General features: G+C 46.1%; 1 pseudogene across 1 annotated transcript in view; it reads right to left on the bottom strand.

Moving 5' to 3' along the window:
* LOC144138098 (cytochrome P450 3A14-like) overlaps positions 1-20,589 on the bottom strand; it is a 34,664-nt pseudogene extending 14,075 nt beyond the window's left edge. Inside the window, exons 1-7 of the transcript XR_013315818.1 lie at positions 20,352-20,589; positions 15,074-15,170; positions 14,101-14,153; positions 9,942-10,038; positions 6,741-6,866; positions 5,436-5,673; positions 608-743 (exon numbers count right to left, since the gene is read on the bottom strand). The product of XR_013315818.1 is annotated as a cytochrome P450 3A14-like (transcript). The remainder of the gene's footprint in view (positions 1-607; positions 744-5,435; positions 5,674-6,740; positions 6,867-9,941; positions 10,039-14,100; positions 14,154-15,073; positions 15,171-20,351) is intronic.
* Positions 20,590-20,927: the final 338 nt, after the last annotated feature.

Below are 20,927 nucleotides of genomic sequence, written 5' to 3'. Positions count from 1 at the left end.
GTGGGATCACTGAATCTAGCGGCCAACGAAGATTAGTATCGGGGGGCGCCACACACTTGTCACAGTGCTTTACCTTGTACGTGATACAGTTCGAACCAGCCGCTCACAATATTACAATGAGCATGTAGCTCTTCAGAAAGAGAGTGCATGCTACCATGTTAACTTACATGAATGTCTTTGGTTGCTTCTCAACGAAATTGTTCCTAACAAAATAACAAACGTTTGCATTTCAAACAGACAGGGCATGCTGCCATGTTAACTTTGCTCAATGTCAACACCTGGTGCTCTGTGAAAATTTGCTTGTTCCAACCATTGATGTCTCAAGTTGTTGCTCTGTGAAAGAACGCTTGAGCCAATCACTGATGATTGCACAATTAAAGAGCGCATGCTACCGTGTTAACTTTGTTACGTGTCTACCGTTGGTGCTGTATGAAAATGCGACCATTCCAATCATTGTTCATCTGCGGTTACTGCTCCCAGCAGCGAGAGCAGAGAATGCTGTGCTGAGATAAAAAAACTGTAAATGCAGTAACTCAAATTTACCTGTTTCACGAGTGCCGCAAATCGAGTAGTACAAATAATGATACACGAGAAAACGACGGCTCACCTTGGGGTTGTTAAGCCTGTGAGTGAGGACCTTTGTGGTTTCCATGTTGAAGTGAAGTTGCTGTAGCTAAAAGAACCAAGCTGCTCGTTGAGCCACATCAGGGGGGCCATCAGAGTTCCCATGGTGGTTGTACTTTCTGGAATATAGGCATCGGGAGAAAAAAATTATTCAAAACGATTCAATCATTAGATGAGATGAAAATTGGCTTTAAAATACGTGTTTTACAAATGTTTTGGCATAAGGTGCTTCTTGTATGCCAATTAAATAAATTGACGTGGGGTATAAATTTAAGCCATTGTAGGTGCACGGTAGGGAGCTGAACGTTATCCTTTTCAGAACAAGTTTTTTTTAAACGTGATACCATTAGTTCTCTCGATGTGTCGTAAATCCGGTGTACTGCGTTGTAAGGAGGAATTGGCAGACAAAATGGTGTGATGGCACCAGGTAGGAGAATCAAAGGAAATGTGCGGTATACTGAACACTCAACTGTACCTCCTCACCTGATTTACCTTATGTGAGGTCCTCGAGCCTTTAAGGGTGAAATAAATAAAAGAAATGAACCAAATGAAAAGATCAGCGGTTAGATTTTGATCTAGATGAGAATGGAACTCAGGGCCTCAAAAGGCGGGACTGCACGCATCCTCAACGCTATTTAAGCTCGTTGACTCTAGCTGACTACAGGTGGAAATAATGAATGCGTTGTGGCCTTCGACGTAAGAACGGGTGTTAGAGAGATGTGCTTATGTCTACATGAGGAATTCGAGCACGCCAATTACAGACACAGAAATAGGTCGAGTAGCAAAACCCGTTCCATCGATATGTCCTCTTTGGCAGCGCTAATGCGGATACGTGCAAACCTGACGTTAATCTCGGCGTCATGCCGCATCCACTGGCCCCTGCGATCGTATGGCGCTGCCCCAGCAGATAGCATGCGAGCAGCACGAACGCAGGTATGCCCAAGAGTGGCGCTAGGCCTAAAGTTATGCTTTGAGCGCGAATATCGACAACCGGTAGTCACTGCTTCATGTATAGCAAGTTCGACGTTGCTTCGCACGTCGTAAAGCTCAGCGGTACGGCTACTTAGCGTTAAAGGAGCCATGAAGAGAAAACACAAGTTTGGTTCATTCAAAAGATTGTCTCGTTAGAATCATACTGACACCACTTTTAACGTAAACTTCGCTCAAATAAGCTACATAATTAGGAAAAACGGGAATGGTCATGCGACCCACCAGCTCATTTCCCGCAACAGAACCTGTGATGTCACATGGGCTAAGCTCTGCGATTGGCGGAGGCTGGCAGAAGCTGACGCAAATTAGGTAGAGCTTACAAACTAGACGAACGGGCGATTTGCGCTTAAATTTAGGGCACATTCTTTACAAAGAAATAGGAATGATGGGACAAACAGTGGAAGTTACGAAAGCACATGTAAACATAGAAGTACTGATGCGTTCTGCTGTTCGTACTGCGCACAGCATGCTTTGGTTTAGCCGCACAGCACTATGGGGCTTGGGGTTGTCTCAGACGACACTGGCCGATTGACGCAAGCAACGGTGTCTTACGTGACCCCATTTGTCGAGCGAGCACTGTTTCAGGGAACGAATATTTTCTCCCAGAACAAAAACAAGCCAGGTTTAAATGCGGACAAAAACAAACCAAACGCTTGCCACGGTATGGTGGCGCCATCTAGGTTACGGAACGTAAAGAAACGTGGGAACAAACCAACACCGCTGTACAGGGTGGAGACAGCCTTTGAACGGTCCCGTGCCGCCGCAATTGGGCCAACGGGCTCAACGCGTTATTCTTTTCGTTTCCCACGAGACCTAGCAACGCGAAACAGACAATATGATTCAAACTTCTTCAGTAAACCGCGTTGCGGCGATAATTTTAGCGCGGTTTTGACACAATGACTTGCTTCGGCGGCGAGCGAGCAACCGAACATGGCGGCGCCAGCGTTACGTGTCTCTACCCTGTACGGCGGATGCGTGAATGAAGGTACTCTAGGCTGCAGAGCGGTCGGTTCCCGTGATGTCACTTGGGGCCACGAAAACGCACGATTGAGCGGGAAAATCAAAATTTTAACCTAAATTGTTTAATTTCTCAGTGAATAAAGCACCGTTTGTATCCGGACAAGCGCTGGGGGCACTATAAAACACGAAATCTTTCGAATAAAACCAACTTGCATTTTCTCTTCATGGCTCCTTTAAGCCTACGTATAGGCCTAGCGAAGGTGGTTGGCTAAGCCTCTCAGTCCTAGTAACGGAGAAAAGGAGAAAAGGCTCAAAGAGAAAGGAGGACGATGATAATAAGACTGCCAGGACACATTTGGAAACTGAACACCAGTGCTTCGAATTCTCTACATCAAGAATGCGTAGGTGTGCTTGTATTAACAGCGATGCTCTTTAAGCTGGTGGTTGGGCTAGCGAACTTCGAACGTGCGCAGGAAAACCTCTCCAAGCGATGACGTCAGCGCGCGCGCCGGCAGCTTTGCCTCGCCGCGCTTGGGCGAGACTCGTGTCGCCACCTGTTGGAGGCACGACACACCTAGTATACAAGCACTGCTTGGTGTATTGCTTGTTGCCACTAGAGCCACTAAATAAGCTACGCTTAAGACTCACGGCACCTGATGCACGCCGGTAGCCATTTTGGTGCCAGTCTCCAGTGTGATCAACTTTATGCGCCCAATTGCCGCAGATCTTGACGGGCGGAATTGGTCCGGGCGCCGCTTGGCAACCATGACAGCTGTGTTTTTTTTTTTTTTTTCAAGGATTTCGAGACAGCGCGACAGTGCGATAGGGTCAGGCTCGGTTACGTCAGCGTAGCCTATTTAGTAGCTCTAGGTTACGCTAAATCCACGAAACAAACTACGCTTTTCTAGTGGCTGTAGGCTACGCTGGGCCACGGTCGTTCTTTCTCAGCGGGAAGCGAAGGAGGCGTTTTCCATCTTTCGGCCGGCTCAAACAGCAATGTACAGAGCATCATGTCATCTCTCCTCTGTCTGAGGCTTAAAAACTCCCTATCAACGTGGCATTCTGCCCCACTGCGCTCCGAAAATCACGATTTATCGAAGAACGCACGCGCGTAGCTACACAGGGGCACCAAAATGTCTGCGACAATGGGTATTGTGGCTTAATCAAATATCACGTGACGCGGTTCGACCAATGGCCGCTGTCGCCGGCGCCCAACAATGAGAGAAAAGAGTGCCGATACTCTGATACCTGATCGAGTGGTTCTAGTTGCGATGAGTGGTGCAGTTTTTACGGTGCATAGAGAAGAATTATGCCAAAATGAATGAAGCCAAAAGGCCGAGAAGCGATAACGTTAATCAGATTTTTAATTAGCATGCCGCACGCCAGCCACACAAGCCGAACGGTGGCCACCGAACGAGTTCAAAAATTCTGAGCAAACGCTCGTCCCGCTGCGCCCTCCGCTACCCTTGGAGCCTCTCCGCAAAGCCGGTGGGTACGCCTACACTGTGCATACTTTAATGACCGAGAGAGAGAGAGAAACAGCAATTATTTATCCAAAATGGTTTTGAAGCAAAAAAGTATTCGTTGCTGTTTTGGGGGGTTAATGACGACACCACACAGCAAACTTGACCGAGTTTAGGAGCATAACGCCGCATAAACTTAGCCGAACCAGGAATAAGCTAGGTGGGGCCGCCAGCTTTGCTGTTCACCAAGGCTTCACGCCACTAGTGCGAAGCTTCCGCAATTTTTGTAACTTCCTTGACAACATTTCAAACAAAAAAAGATCATCATTATAATGCTTAGGGCGTGTTTGTACTTTTTTAAACTCCGTTTGAAACAAAAACAAGTGAGCGCAGGTTTAATAATTTGAGGGGTCAAATAGACTTTTATAGGACGATTGCTATATGTTGGACACATTGAAGCGCGTATGCTAATGCCAGAGATTACATGAGGCGTGTAACTCCGATCACAATGCCGTCTCACAGTCTTCTGTGTAAGAGGTATACGTCGCAGAAAACGACTCTACTACACGTTCGGATAAAAGAATTCCTAAAAAATCATACCATAATTTCTCGCTATGATAAGCATTCTTTCAATTTTGTGACAGACTTGTCTGGACGAAATGAAGCCACTTCCCACTTCCTCACCGTCTTCACCGTGTTTCTTTAGCACCCTCTCTTTCCACTTACTTTAGCTTCCTTGTTTTAAACGTCCACTTGGCGCCCTACAACTGGAAAACCTGACGCTAGAAATTATTGTGTAAATACTTCGAAAAAAAACTATGTCATCGGTAAAATAAAACTTGTTGGATGCGAGGAGGAGGAGTTAACTTTATTTAGGCCAGCCCCCACCAGCGACCTTCGGTTCTTCCCTTCATAATAAAAGAATTTATCATCATTTAGGCCTGCCTTAGGTGCTGATGTCTGCGCACCCGCTTGAAGGGGGGGTTTCCTCTAGTCTGGGGGGTACCCTGGCCTGCGCTGGCCGCTCGGGCTATCTCCACCAGGCTACTCTGGGAGGAGAGGTCGGAGAAACAAGAACATGTTTCCTTCAGCTGTACTCTTCGCTATAACGAAGAAAGTTGCTATAACGGAAAGATACGTGGAATCGTTGTGCTTTGTTCTCGCTGTAGATGGCCCAGCGGTAGCACATTTAATCTTTAGTAATGGGTCACTGCTTCGAGCGCTGCGAGCTTAGGAGCTTCTGCACACACAGCGCCTTGTAGCCTCTCCTGCTACGCTACTCTGAAAAAGGTGGGTCATCCTGTGCCGGCCGGGGTTTCACAAGAAGCGCTTTATGTGTAAAATTAGATGGCCGGCTACATAAATTAGATAAAAAGGTAATGCCTTGGACATACTCACGTGTCACAAAGTGAACCCATCCCTTCATGACTCCGCGAAGAACTGCACGGGCCGTCTTTATGAAAGGGTGCATGAGATCCTTCTGGAAGCAGCAGTCGAAACCGAAACCCGCGCGAGTCATGTAGTCCATCGACAGACCCTCGAAGGAACTGCGCATCAGCCACTCGCCACCGGCGTCTGCTTTCTGGTCGAGGAGTTTCATTAGAATGTAAGCGGTCTCCTCTATATGTGGCATCATCTGAAAGTGTGGATGAAAAGTCTCGTTATGAGTTTGGTGGCAGGAATATCTACTGGCCCAAAAAGATGTTTGTTTCGGGGTCATTCTACCAAAAATGATTGATTGATTGATTGATTTATTGATTGATTTATTGATTGATTGATTGATTGATTGATTGATTGATTGATTGATTGATTGATTGATTGATTGATTGATTGATTGATTGTAGGGTTTAACGCGCCGACGCAACGCAGGCGATGAGGCGCGCCGGAGTGGAGGGCTCCGGATTAATTTGGACCACCTGGGGATCTTTAACGTGCGCCGAAATCTCGTGCACACAGACGTTTTTGCTTTTCCCCTTTAACAGAAAAGCGACCGCCGCGGCCGGGAATCTAACCCGTGACCTCGTGCTCAGCAGCGCAACGCCTTAACCACTGAGCCACCACGGCGGAACAAAAAAAAATGTCCCTCAGGGCGAGCCCAGGCAGTCTTGATACATAGTGTGTTTCAATTCACTGCCAAAGACGATTAAAATCGCATGATGTTTAAAAACTTGATAGTATACAGTGTAATAAACCGGGGCGCTTCAGTGGCGACTCTACTGCCGAGAAACAGATTGCCCGCTGTCTATTATGGCGGGCAGAGGGGAATCAGTGGTGACGTTTCTTTGTGGCGAGTTTCTGGCTATGAACCCTTCATTACTGCCGTTGGTAGGGGACGCAGATCTACTAAAAAATGCCCTCTAAAAGAGAAGCTGCGCTTGATGTCAACAGCAAACAAACCTGCCTATCTACAAATGTCAGGATCTACTAAAAGAATGTGTCGATACAAAAACATACAACACACATAAAAAACAGGAAATATTCTCTTTGCCCCAACCCATCTGTCTCAAAGTCCTGGAATAGTCTTGAGGGAATGTTGAGTAGACACTCTTTAATTGAAAGTGACCTTAATTCCCCCTGTGCTAAGTAGATAAAGGAGCAGTACTGATGGCGATTGCTTCGACAATAAATGAGGCTAGATGGCCTAACGTGGCACTGCCTTCACCTGCACTGCTGGTTTTGTGGCTTCAGGTTAAAAGAGCGTACCTTTTTGAGTTTTTTAGATGTGAACACTTGAGAAATACAGCTGCGAATTCGTTTCCACTGCGCTCCTCTCGCATGGATCAGACCTTGACCCAGAAAGCTGTGCTCTTGGTCCGTGCGCATGGTTATCTAGAAGAAAACTAATTGTTAAATAACACACCAGTTACTCATCCTTGAACAAAAAACGAAACATCAGCATAACGAAGTTCATCGGGCCAGTTTTCTCTAATATTAAGACATCGTGTTAAGTCCTTGTAAAATGTTTGTGTCAGCTCAAAGCAGTCTACCTGATGTATGCTCTTGCTCTGGCAGACATTTTGATGCTAATTTTTATCTCGTTTCGCGGAAAGTATACCGTCTTGCGAATGACACCTTCGGGAATGCCTGTAATGAATACACACCTGAAAATATCACCGCTTATTTTTTACAGGAAATTATTTAACTTCTGCAAAGGTAGTAACCACTAAAAGTTACCCCAAGCATACATCACCATTTCAACCACGTACTGGCGTTTCGGATTAGTTTTTCCCCAAAGTAAATACAAAAGTGGAGAATCTAATAAAAGGCATAGCTAAGGCGCACTGGGGCAGGAAGCCACGGTTTAACTTTGACCCCATGGGGATTCGTATCGGGCACCGTAATCTCGGAACCAGGGCGTTTATTATTTTTTTTGTCGTCTCTACCCAAATATAACCATCGTTGCCGGGGATCAAACCTGTGACCGCGTTCTCAGCAGCACAAGGCTTTAGCCACTGTACAACAGCGGTGGTTTATCCGAAACGTACCCTCGGTGAAACTAGTTCGTTCCTCTAAAGAATTATTTTTGAATGCATTGAAATTCTTTCACATGTGTGTAATTCGTGTTTATTCGGCCCCTGATGATGTGTACACACATCAGTAGGAATAGGTGTGTTCGCTTTACGCTTATTCCTGCCACCGCGTGGTTTTTAGCCCTCCTGCTCACTAAGGGGGCGGTATTTTGAGAACAAAATGCATTTTAAAATCATAAAGAATTCAGTGGAGTTTCTCATTAGCTGTGCCAGGCAGAAAAAATGACGTCGTGGTCCCCACGAATGTGAGTGTGTCGCAGACAGTTATTCTTTATGTTTTAAAACTAAATAAAAAAATTTATCTCTGCAAACAATCAAATACTATAGATTGTAATTGAGGACAACCTGTCTCTAATAAAATGCATACAAGGAGCTGAACGCAGAAAGACATCATCGGTAGTTTTGTTCTGACACTGCATGCCCATCATACCCAACATGCGGTTTTCAGATAAAGCAACATGGTGCAATGGACCATTATTGTATTTTCTTTATTAAGGAAAGATTCGTGATAGACTCAGACATGGGAACGGATAAGCCTATTGTGATTCAGGTGCTTGATATTATTGTTGCCGCATAAAGTTTACAGTTAAACCTGGATATAACGAAGTTCACTAAAATTCGCAATTTTTTCGTTACATGCAGGTTTTCGTTACATGCGGGTTTCGAGTTAAGGCTCGCGTGAATGAAGCAGCAACGCAACCAATATACTAGACATCAGTGATGGTGAACTCACCCTCAAAGGATTTATTTCACGGTAAAAACTGCGCGATTTGTGCCTGCTGCCTTCCCACGAAATTAGTCATTACACGGCACTTCAAAGGACCAAGGTCACTTGCCCCCGTATTCACAAACGCAACTTAAGTATCACTTTTGCCTTTGACGCATTTCGGTCCTTAACTAGTTTCAAGGATCAAACTGCTGAAAGGGCACCTTTCGCGAACTCGCTGCTTTTTGCCACACTCAAAAATGTTGAGATGGTGCTTGCTGGGACACTGTACTGCGCGGCGACGTTCTTGTTTCTCGCCGGCGGAGACGGCATTTAAAAGACGAGTTTGTTTTGAAGAAAAAAACAAGACTTTTCGTTTTCTGGCAGCAGAACTCATCGCCGATGAACCGACAGCACAGATGGAAGTGGAGACGCGCGACTACACGCCGGCAGGCAGTTCTCGCACCTAATCGACAACATCGCACTCACAATGAAAATGCACGTTAGTTTGCGGTGCGGGCGAAGTTCGGTAACATTGATGCATTTCTCGAGCTGATTTTTCAGAAAGAATACAAGAAAAATCAGCGTATAGAATTTGTTACATCAAGTTTAAGCGTCGCAACGCCTTTTGTTACATACAGGTCGCAAACACATGGGTTTCAATAGGGCCGGCAATCGGGAATTTAAAAACTTCGTTAAATCCAGGAATTCGTTACATAGGGGTTTGTTACATCCAGGTTTAACTGTATTGCGAAATAAGGTAATTCTTGAGATTTTATTCTTTCTAACCGGCATCCATCTGTCAATGCTTTTATAATACGCAGTACTATTACGAAATACCGACGCCTTTTCGGAAAACCTTGTGTCGAAACATTCGAATGGCTGGCCTAGACGGGCATTCTAAAAAAAAACTGCCGGGAACAGCAGTCATCCTCAAAGAAAATGTCCACAACATGCCCAGAAAAATAAGACAACGTGCGCAGGACGATTTTCAACGACCTTCGTGAATGTTAGAAATAAGCTGTCCCCGATCCACAATATTTGCAAAATTCAAGGTGCCGGTTTGTTGTATAATTTAAATCCTAATAGAAGTTTTACTCTATTGAACTGCACTACGGGGGACTCGTTTTAAGAACCACAGGCTCTAGGAGCCGAGTGCACACTTTATATTACGCGACTGCAAACAGGGAAAGCACAAATAAGCCTAAATCCAGGCGTTTTAATAAAGTCAAGGTGTGTCAAAGTCTCGGAAACAGAAGTTAATGGCATTAGCATATATTTGAAGAAAATTGACGAGTGACTTCATTGCCGGTTTTATCAGCTCGCCGGCTTGTAGAATACCGAGCAATGGTCCCGTACATCACTGTAATTGATTGATTATGAGGTTTAGGGCGCCGAAGCTGCCCATAGGCTACAAGACACGCCGGAGTGGAGGGCTTCGGATTAACTTTGACCATCTGGGCACCCTTAAACATGCGCCGATATCTCTACATCCTGGTCAAATTTCGGCACTTAGCTTCAGGCTGATAATCTGCAGCGCATACAGGCACCAAAACGTCTTTGCCTCGGACAAGCGTTTAGAGCGTTGTGTTTCGATGTTGCTGTTGAAGTGCATGACAATGGGATTTACATACGCCAGCAAGAAACAGCAAGAAAGTAAGTACTTACGCCCCTGTCGCTGAAGTTTTGGAAGTTCTTAATGAAGGTGAACCTCAGAAAGTCCAAGTCTTTGACCACAAGCATGGGAACGTCACCATTGTAAAACCTTGCACGGAGCAGCAGAAAAACAATCGTGAAATTGACATCCAGATGACCACAACTTTGCCACAATATACTTGTTAATTTTTGCTCAGGTGCGATTTCTTAGCTTCAAAACATTTCTAGGACACCCAAGTACCCCTCATGATGTTTAGTGAATGAGGAAACATAAGTGTTCAATAGCCGAACATGACCTCTCACTATCACCACTATCATTTCCTTTTGTGTATTTTTCTTCTTATCTTGGATGCTAAACCTCGGGACCTACCCATGTTAACTTCACCAAGCGAAGAGGAGATCGAACTGGAACCTACTTTTTTCTACTCCCGCAATTGCTACTTCTGCAATTAGCGACCTCATATTACTCATGTATGGCTCAGTATATGTCTCTAACCCACGTTTCTATGTCGAATTCAGGCAACAACCAATTCCCTAGGTCTTCCTTTTAGGCAGCTAGAGTCACCGAGCTGTGGTGGTGTTGAGGGTGCGGCTAACCTCGCATTTCGAAGGCTCCTGAATCAAATCGCACCCAAGCGAAGATTGGAGATATTTTTTTTCTCAATGCGAAAGCATTAAATGCCCCATTCCGCGATAACCCGCCATCGGCGGTACGGAGGGATGATTCCAAAAATGCCTGGCTGCGCAAAGAGAATGAACGAAAAGAAATGGGGTGAATTTGGGTCCGGGATTCGAACCCGGGACTTACCAAATGCGAGTCGACCACGCATCCTTTGCAACACTGCCAAAACATCACCCGTCCCCTTTTCTCGTCGTTGTAGTTTTGTTTTCCGCATTAGCGACATCTTATTACTTAATATTACTTACTTATAACTTATTACTTACTATTATTACCTACTAATTACTTCTTATTACTTATTTATTACTTACTACTGTTTGGTTACTTTCCACCCTGCACAAATTCTGTGCATTCAGTGGTGAATCGTTTATTGAAATGGTTTGAACATGCAAAGGTTTTTTTTTTGTCGGCTTACCCGGCAAACGGTAGGGCGTGCAAAAGAGCATCCAGAAAGGACGAACGAATTGCATACAGATTTGCCCAAGGCGCCAAAAAGAACAATACCCTATTCTTGGTTGAAATTACAAAAATCCGAGCGATTTTTAATGTAGATGGCTTAGTAGCCAAAGAGTGGATATAATTTCTCTACTAAACGCTATATGAGCGCTTACATTAGGAGAAGTGTGCTGCTAACATTTCTGAATATGCATTGAAGAGATAAAGGAACCTTTGTCTGTAAACCCACATCCATTCGTTCTTGAGGGCGGAGCTGCACGCATTTTTCCACTGGGGCACTTGTGATCACTGCTGACACTACTTCAATGGGTCAGGGCACTTGTAAGCAGGGTCGGAAAGATAAGTGTGCTGACAAACTACTGTTGCAGCGGATCAATGAAACAGATTTGCAAGTACGGGTTGTTGAAACAGAACGAGATAACAAGGGGCACACGCAGTTGCTGATATCCTTCGCAACGTGTTAACTTCTTCCTGTTTCGCTTATCACTGGAAAGTAGGTCATTTAGGGTGTATTGCAGGGGATGAGCACGGAAAAACTCCGTGATCGAAAAATAAAATTTTCGAGGAGGCTGGATGTACTGCAGCTGGGTTCTATTGCAAATGTGGAAATTCATTTTGAAATACAAATATGAGTCTTTCAGTGACTGCGCAACGTCATGTCTGCAGTTTTTTCGCAATAAAAACTCTTCGCATTGTCGTGGCTTTGTTACTCTATCCGTGTTATTCTGAGACCTCCCGTCACTCGAGCCTCCAGAGGAGGAAATCTTTGAAATGGATTTATCCATGCATAACCATTGCGGAATCCTCCCCGCAGCCGAACGGAGGGAGCAAATGGAGTAAATGAGGGACACAGAATGCGGCGTCTAATTGTCTAATTATGGCTAATAGTTGTCTACAAGGTGCAGTGTAAGTTTTCAATCTTCCCGTGCGAGTAAAGCAAAAATGACTTCCTTCGACGGGAGAAAAACGGTTAAAAAGATATGCAAGACTAAGCCAGCATACTTGCATTTACATTGCGGCATAATAAGTTTTGCAGTGCCCGACATCTTGGAATCGTTTTAAATCGCCGCCACTGTGCGCTTCCAAGTTAGTTCCACTGTTGGTTTCGCCATCACAGTTCGCGGTCGATCACTTGACTAATTGATTGATTTGATTGATTAGGAGGTTTAACGCGCCGACGCTACACAGGCGATGGGGCGCGCCGTGGGGGAAGGCTCTGGATTAATTTTGACCACCTGTGGAGCTTTAACGTGCGCCGAAATCTGGAACACATGGGCGTTTTCGCTTTTCGCCTTTGTCGGCTCGCGCATCTTGGGCGCATCCAGACCTTTTACAGCGAAAGCTCGATTACGCCATGTCTGGCAAGGTCATTCATCACGTCGCAATGTCCTTGAGCCACCGGAGTGCAAGCCTGGCAGGTGTGACGTCACACCACGTGAAGAAGCGCCGCGGAGAGCCGTCAAAAGTGCGCTCGATCGGAGCCTCGCCACTGCAGTACCACGTGACGAGGCGAGCGTTTCCCGGCTGCTTAGCTGGCGTTTGGTCGCTCAGTATCGCATGGATGGCGCACCGGCTGGGCCGTCTGTGCGGGCGCTTTACCTTTCGCTCATGACAATTAGGATTACAAGTGGTGAGACATTTCTGTTCTGATCTTTGATCACGCTGCTTTGCCCATGCTCCGAACACTGCAGTCTCTATAGCTACTGTGTTCCTTTCACGTTTTATCTACGCAGAAGGCGAAATCACATAGCTCAGTCGCTTAAATAGCCTTTCGTCAAACAGAGGGAACTGAGAACATAACTGGTTTCACCGGCTTTCAATTTATTTTGTGCGTACATGCGTCTTTGCACCTTCATTTCTGATAGACGCACGTCTCGAGGAAGCTACCCGCTTACCCACGCACACTTGTGGTAACGAAAATAAGCATTCCCTTGTGAAATAAAGAAAACATGAACGGTCGTAGACAGACAAATGGAAGACTGGCAGTAACATCGGCAGCATTTTAGTTATACGTACTTTTGCGGACATGCTTCAACTTTTACAATCAAGCTTTCTTGTTGTTGAAATCCATCTTGTCTTCGCTACAAATGCTAACAGCAGGGATCTTAAAGGTGCGCTTATGCGCTTTGTCTTGTTTTCAGTGGTATTTACATGAGAAAGCCACACTGTCATTTACACGCCTGTGTCTTGCTTCTAGCACGCGTTGTGATGAGGTTTTCCCCACTACCTCCCCCATAAAAAAGAAGCATGCCGAATAGAGGCTATTCGCTATACTGCATGCTCAAGCCTCTGTCTGTCGGCTGGTGACCAAGGGCGGGAAATTTTTAGAGGCGATAGCCTTTCTTGGGCTACTAAAACTCGGAAATTTTGGTCTCTGCCCTCCTGTCAGTCCACCTATTCAGCAACCTGGCCAAAAGTTTAAAAAAATGTTGAACTGTGCGTTTATATAAGCAAAAGATTTTCAAACTACGAAATCTGGTGGCAATGTCCATAATTGTCAACATTGTTCTGCAAAAAGAAAACAATAGGCACAATGGAGGCAAAACATCTCTGCACAACTGGTACTCGTAGTGTGCTTTGAATTGAAAATTATTGTGAGGCTGACTTTGCCTGCAAGAAATAAAAAAATGCGCATTGAAAACAATATTTTGAGCTAAAAATACAAGGAGAGCTCGTGTGAGCCTGGAGCTCGTGGCAGTGCTCCATGTTCGACAGTAACAAAAGGTTCCAGTAGATGGCGCGAGCAGTGGAACGCGGGAAAATTGAATTAGCTTTAGCAAACACCTCCGTGTTTATCCTGGGAGGATCGAAAGGGAGGGGAAGAGCGTAGGAGGTGGGCGGAGAGGGAGGAGAGGCGTTTACGTGACAGGGGCGAAGAAGTCTATCGTCTTTCAATGACATTTGCAGCGAAGTGTGCCGATACGCGGCCAATCGTTTTTTTTTTTTGTTGTCGAAGACGGCCGGCCGTATGTTGGGCCTCCGTAGTATGCAATCAGCCCTTCATGTGACATTAACCCTATAAACGAGCCCACTCACCCGAAAACGTCTCCATACTTCTCGCACCACTCGTCGAGCGCGTACACGATATCCTGCAAAAATGATGGCTCATTTGCGATTGCGACTATATTTCTAAGCGTTGCTTTAGTAACGGAGGGATAAGCAAATAAATAATAGGGGCTGAATTTTGAGTTGTTTCTTATGCAAAAACGCGGGTTTCGCGTTCGTTTCAAGTTGTCACGTTGTCGTGGGCGCGTCACATCTGTGTCGCCTGCCTTCAGCCTATCGGGGCTGGCTTGAAGTGAACATTTTGCAACGGGAAGAATTTAGAATTCCGCTGCGGGACCGGTAAAACATGAAAACAGAAAATGAAAAACAGGAAGGTTGAAGAAAAGAAAGAACGAAGCGAGGGAAAAAAGTGAAGAAGGAGAGAATCTGTTGAGACTCAAGGACAGTCACACAAAAAAAAAACAGGAAAAACCAGGAAAATAGAGACTGAAAATTTTGCGGCAGACACACGTTAAGCAAAGTCTGGGAATCGCATACGACACAAAATATTTTGTGATTCGCCATAAAGAGAAGAGAGCCCAACGAGCCCGCAAGTAATGCCGAAGAGTTAATCCATCATAAAAAAACAAGCAAGCAAACAAAAAGAACAAAGGCCTTTGATCATACGTATGGGGCGTTGGCCAATGCCGATGATGGGAAATAGCTATTCGCGCACTCCCCAATGTGAAGACAATTTGCTGGGGACCTATGAACACTTTCTGGCAATTTTTTACCATTATCTACAAGTGGGAACATTGCAGTATTTCGATTTTATGCTCATTTCTTTAGATGTGTTTGTGAAATCCGTCCGCGTCCTGGGTTCCAAAAAACTTGGTCTATCTATCTACCTCTCCTCAATTAAAGCAGCCACTCAGGGGTATTTGAAGCGTCGACAGCTGCTACGATTGGGTATTTTTCTTGCGCAGACCGGCGCAACTTGAAACACTTGCGTTTTCTTACTTACCTTTTCGTGGTACTCGGTTAGATTTCCCCAGAGGAGACTGGGCTCGGGGCCAGGAATGCCGATTTCTTTGAAATAACTGTACGTTTTCTGTCTCCACCTGCGCCGCAACAAGCAGTTCAAAATGTAACTGGTCCCAATCAAATGGCGCAGTCAAGCGTTGTTGTGGGGACAATTTTGCCACTTTTGAACGCCGAGAAGTAGCGGTGCGGCTAGCTTAGCGACTAAGTTGATGCAGGGCTAAATCTTGAACATTGAGGGAACAAATATTAACAGCGGAGCTAGCTGTTTAGGGGCTCGCAATGTCTGGCGATGATGCCCATCACGCAGGCGAAGGCCGACGATGGCGCCACCCCCTCGACTGCCGCCCAGGTGGAGGTACGCCGCCGGGCCGACAGATGGCGACACCGTCTTGACAGCCGTCCAGTGCAGCATCTGGGCACGCGGCGCATGCGTGACCGACTCCCTATATACCGCATTTTCGCAATTCTAACCCGCCCCCCCCCCCCCCCCCCCCGCCTTGCCGGTTCCAAGCACCCTCATCTATTTTCAGAAAAACATTTGGAAAAAAATTCGCCGCATCTCCACGAAGGGAATCATTACCAGTGGGCGAAGCACTGGGGGGTCGTTCTTACCATAAAATACCCGTGAGAGTGCTTACTGCTGCTAAAACGATTTCCAATCCAACCCAATCCAATTCAATTTAATCCAGTCCAATCCAATCCAGTTTATATCAATCCAATACAATCCAAATCGAATTCAATCCAATCCAGTCCAATACAATTCTCCTCGCGTATGCGCAACACGGCTCTCCAGGAGCCCCCTCTCTCTTTCTTTCTCTCTCTCTCTCTCCATCTCTCTAACCTTTTGTGAACCTTTCGTTTTGTTCTTGTTAACCTTTCGTGAACCTTTTGTTCACAGATGTTTCGATTTACACGGGGCTGTGACGTGAGCACGGACGCCGGACGCTGGACAAGCCTCTGCCTTAAGGTGCCTCGCCTCTAAAAGTTTGCATGTGAATATAAGGGCCCCCTTTTCTGCGAGGACGCGCGCGATGCCCAGGCTGCCAACTGTGCTTGTTGATTCCGTTCATACGCAGGGGCTGTCGAAGTGGCGCATTCTCCGGCTTCTCGTGCACGGCCAGGAGGCGTTAGCTCTCATTAGCTGAGGCTTTCCCGGCTGTGTCTCGTGTTGCTGCGTTCCAACACGACAGAACATAAAACACAACACCACGGAAAAGCAGCAGAAAGCGTCCCCGTCAACCCTCAAGACAGATTTCAGACGCGTGGAAGTGGGTCCGAGTTGACGCTGCGGTCAAGTCCTTCAAGAAATCTTACATTACAAACCAGTTCGACGGAACAGGAGACGACCTGCTGTGGGATACCGGCAGCAGCGGCTCAAGCCTTGCGACATACTCCAGTGAGAGCGACTGAATATCAGACATAAGAGTTTAATTCACTGTCCGTGCATACTTTTTAAAGATGATAGTCTTTTTTGGGCTACTTAAACACAGAAATTTTGGTCTGTCTGTATGTCTGTCTGTCCGTCTGTCTGTCTGTCTGTGACTCGATTCAGCCACCCGGCCAAAGTAAAGTGCATACTGCGCAATAGTCTTATATACTCACAGCCAAATGTGAGCGTCTAAGCCCGGTTTGTGGGTTCATACTTGTCAACTTTGTTGAACAAGAACAAGACATTACGGAAATATAAGAAAGAAAATTACTACACAAGGGATATTTACAGTGTTCCTTTATTAAAAAATTCATGGATGCTTGGTTTTTCGATAGCAAATGATATTCTACATCTACTGCGGAAAACCGCCGCCTCCTGGCGGCATATGAAAAATCACGCGGCAACAGCAACGAAAGGTTCCACTAGCTAGGTTCCACGTTCTGCTTGGAACGCACGTGGAGCACGGCCACGCGGTTCTATAAATTTTGTGGTCGGCCGCCTCCATACACGCGCGTCTCCGCCGTACTGCAGCGCTGGCATCGAGGAACCTGTCCTGTAGCAGTGGAACGCGGTAAATTCAAATCGCCTTGGGCAAACCTTTAGTGTGTTTACCTTGGTATGAGCGCGACGGTACAGGAACAGCATGAGAGGTGAGCGGGAAAGCAAAGGGGGGCATTTCCTTGGCAAATGTTTACAAAGACTATCGTCTTTTAAAGACATTTGCAACGAAAGGAGCAGACACGCGGCCAAATTTTTTATTGTGTGTTATAAAAACATTACCTGCGCCTATCTCGTCTAGGTATCGCCGCAAAAAGGGTGCGTATGTGTGTGTGTTTGTGGGGGGGGGGGGGGGGGGAGTCAGTTTATATTTTTCGAATCTAAGCACCCCCCTCACTTTGGGTATCGCGATTGTAGAAAAAGGGGGTGCTCAGAATCGAGTGACCATGGTATATGCACCGATAAACTAGAACTCCGTGGGGGAGCTCACTGAGCTCAGGGTACGTACATACCGCGGAGAGCGGCGTTGAGAGCGACCCCCGCCTCCTCGGGAAATGGCCGCCAGCGTGCCCAAGTGCGCGACCCCTGTTTCAGAAATTTCACAGGCTTGAAACTGGCTTTAATTTTCACAGATAGGCCGAACTCCGAAAATGCCATTCAATGGGCCCCACGCAGCATGAACTTTATCAGATACTTCGCGCGTGCGTAAAGCTACCATTTTTATGGAGGATCATACTGCCGGTCAAAGTTGTCAACTAACACATCTACGACACCACACAGGACATCCTAGAGCGAAACCTCACGCCGCCACCTAGCGTGAACGCAGTGCGTGCTAGCGGTACTGCATCAGCGGAGCACCGAATAGAAAGGTGGAAACACGGGCATTGAAGGCGTTACGGAGACTAGAAATAGCTACACTCGGGAACAAGTTAAGAACAGCAACAGCTCATGTATGGTATCACTCCGCCTAAGCGACGGACCCGGATGTCAAAGGGCGCGCGCGTTTTGAAAGGGGTTTGCTATGAATGCGTGATATAGTCTGCCTTGTCTCACGCAGTTTGTTTGTCGTCGCTGCAGTCGTTTATAAGCATATTAAGTACAAAAATCACGTAGAAATAGCTACACTCGGGAACAAGTTAAGAACAGCAACAGCTCATGTATGGTATCACTCCGCCTACGCGACGGACCCGGATGTCAAAGGGCGCACGCATTTTGAAAGGGGTTTGCTATGAATGCGTGATATAGTCTGCCTTGTCTCACGCAGTTTGTTTGTCGTCGCTGCAGTCGTTTATAAGCATATTAAATACAAAAAATCACGGGAAGGGCTCGTGCCATGTTCAAAATATTCCCAGTAACGCCATACTTGCGCCACGCGGAGTAACATCCGGCTACGGTGATGAGGCACAGCGGCAACTTCCGTTGCCGTTCTTAAGTTGTAACCGAGTATAGGGGTGATGTAGCACGGTCGACGCGGCGCAGTCGGTAAATGCCTCGCTTCACGCGGAGGTGTCAGTGGAAAACCCTCAATTCGGGGAAATTAGGCTTCACGGTGTGGCGGTATACTGCGACAATTTGCCGGTGTCCACCTTCTTTTTGCGGTGGTTAATTTTAAAGGTATTATTTGCAACGGAATGAAATTGGCATTTGTTCCTCACTTGTACTGGTTTCCAACTCGATTGCTTTTGGCAAGCGTGTCCACATGAATGTTGACAAGTCGATTTACCATTTCTAGGTGTGTGGAGGACCATCTGGCGGTAGCGAATGGGGCATTGAAAAATTAAAGTGTCACAGTAAAATATGTTAACTGACATCCTCATTGAGTCGCCGGAAGCACTTAAATTCACGCGACAGCTGCCAAGGGATGGTAAAAATCGCTTCTTGGATCGGCAGCTCACGTTTTCAGGACGCACATACGTTTTCCTGCATTGACCGTCTGCTCGTGAACTGACAACTGATTCTCTGCAACAGCGCGCACTTCAACCTAAAAAAGAGGTTAAAAAATTGAACAAAAATCACGCATTCATAAATTATTTGATTGATTGATTGATTGATTGATTGATTGATTGATTGATTGATTGATTGATTGATTGATTGTGTGGTTTTACGCGCCGACGCTACGCAGGCGATGAGGCGCGCCGTAGTGGAGAGCTCCGAATTAATATTTGACCACCTGGGTGTCTTTAACATGCGCCGAAATCTCGAACACACGGGTGTCTGCTTTTCGCCTTTCGCATTCATAATTTACACAAGTTTCTATGACCACATAAAAAGGGCCAAGTCTAGCGGGGTTTCTGTCTCATCTTATTTACAGATTGAGAGCTACAGAGCATTGTACGCAAGATCTGGAGACGGAAATTCTTATTTCACATGGCTCTCCAGGCAGACGCAGGTTTTGTCGCAACGAAGCCATGTAAAGTCATGGAAAAATGAAATGCGAACAAGAAAATATGAATCAGAACACACAAAATTCAGAAATACCGTTCGTTGAGGTGCTATAGTGGGGCGCTATTGGCAAATTTGAAGAGCCACATTTCTCAACTTTGTTTTCTTAACTAAGCCACGCGTCATTTTGACTTTAACGGAAAGAAATCGCGCCGTTTCTGTGTTGTGGTTCATGTTTTCGTGTTCGCTTTTCACCTGTCCAGGACTTGCATTGTCCGCCGTGGAAGAATGCAAGTGGACATTTTGTAGAGCATTGCAAAATATGCCACTGCATTTTCCGGCTTGGTTGCACAAAGTTCCTGCAGAAAGCAAGTTACCAGCTTGAACTCACAGTTCTGGAAGCGCACTTTGTTGATGGCTGTGTGCGTGCCCATTCGGGAAAAGAAATAGCTTTTTTACCCACTTGACATGAACTGTGATATGGTACACGACTTGTGAAAACACAATGTTCCAGCCAAGTTTTCGCGCACGGGGCATCATGGTGGTCGTATCTCGCGGCTCATTTCGGGCGTTGTGGCGCAGGACAGCGCTGATAAACGAGTTTGGCGCAATAGCAGCGTTTCGGCGCAGGATGGCGTAGGTAAACTAGTTCGACGCTCAGGGGCGCAAATGGCGCAGCTGTTCCACCCCTGACTATATAATGCTGAGTTGGCATGTCTCGACATTTATTAGACGTAAGGGGCAGCATCATGCTTGTGAAGGCAACAAACTTTGACCGTTCCTATATAGCAAAAATGTTATGAACGTACTGTTAACCAGACGTATTTGCGAAGCTTTAGGCACGGAGGCTTGCAAGATCACCCTACTATGGTAACGTCGTGCTTCTTTTTGCATGTTCCAAAACCAAATCTGTATTTCTTTGTGATAGTGAAATCAAAGATGCGCTCACCTGATGAGATTGAACACTGCATACAACAGTAGAATGGAGCACACGGTGTGATATCCGATGTCGAAATTCAATAGTGACGGTAGCAAGCTCATGGCGAGAACTTTGTGCAAAAGAGAGCGGTGGGTTTTTGAAACGGAGGTTGCTTAAACTTCCCCAGTCAAACGCTCTCAGCGCACGGTCGCGTAGAATGACCCGTCACCTATTTTGACGAGGACTGCCGTGCTACGCGGCGGCTGTTATCACCACTTCTAACGGATTCTTTTTCAGAGCTCTTGACCCAGCTTGACCTTCGAAGTTATCTTTCAGCTTCGCTGATAGAGTGACGTAGACATTGTGCGTAGACGTACCGTAAACATAGTGTTCCATTCTTCGCGGTGGCATCTGGGGTAGCAGGCAAGGTGCTACTGATAAGCGGGGAATTATTTTCGACCGACATACGTTTTAAGCGGGGATGCCAGCCATTAAATCAGTAAAATACAAACAGACGATCAATATTCAATGATCGAACACTGTTTAGGAAGTGAACGACTGCGTGGGTCGAAAGCAAATTAGAAGTTTACAGAAACTGTGAACCGG

This window comes from Haemaphysalis longicornis, unplaced genomic scaffold (genome assembly GCF_048455015.1).
Source record: "Haemaphysalis longicornis isolate Haplotype H1 unplaced genomic scaffold, Haemaphysalis longicornis Haplotype H1 scaffold_5, whole genome shotgun sequence".
In the NCBI taxonomy this organism is placed as follows: Eukaryota; Metazoa; Arthropoda; class Arachnida; order Ixodida; family Ixodidae; genus Haemaphysalis; species Haemaphysalis longicornis.
This window is presented reverse-complemented; position numbering and strand designations above follow the sequence as displayed.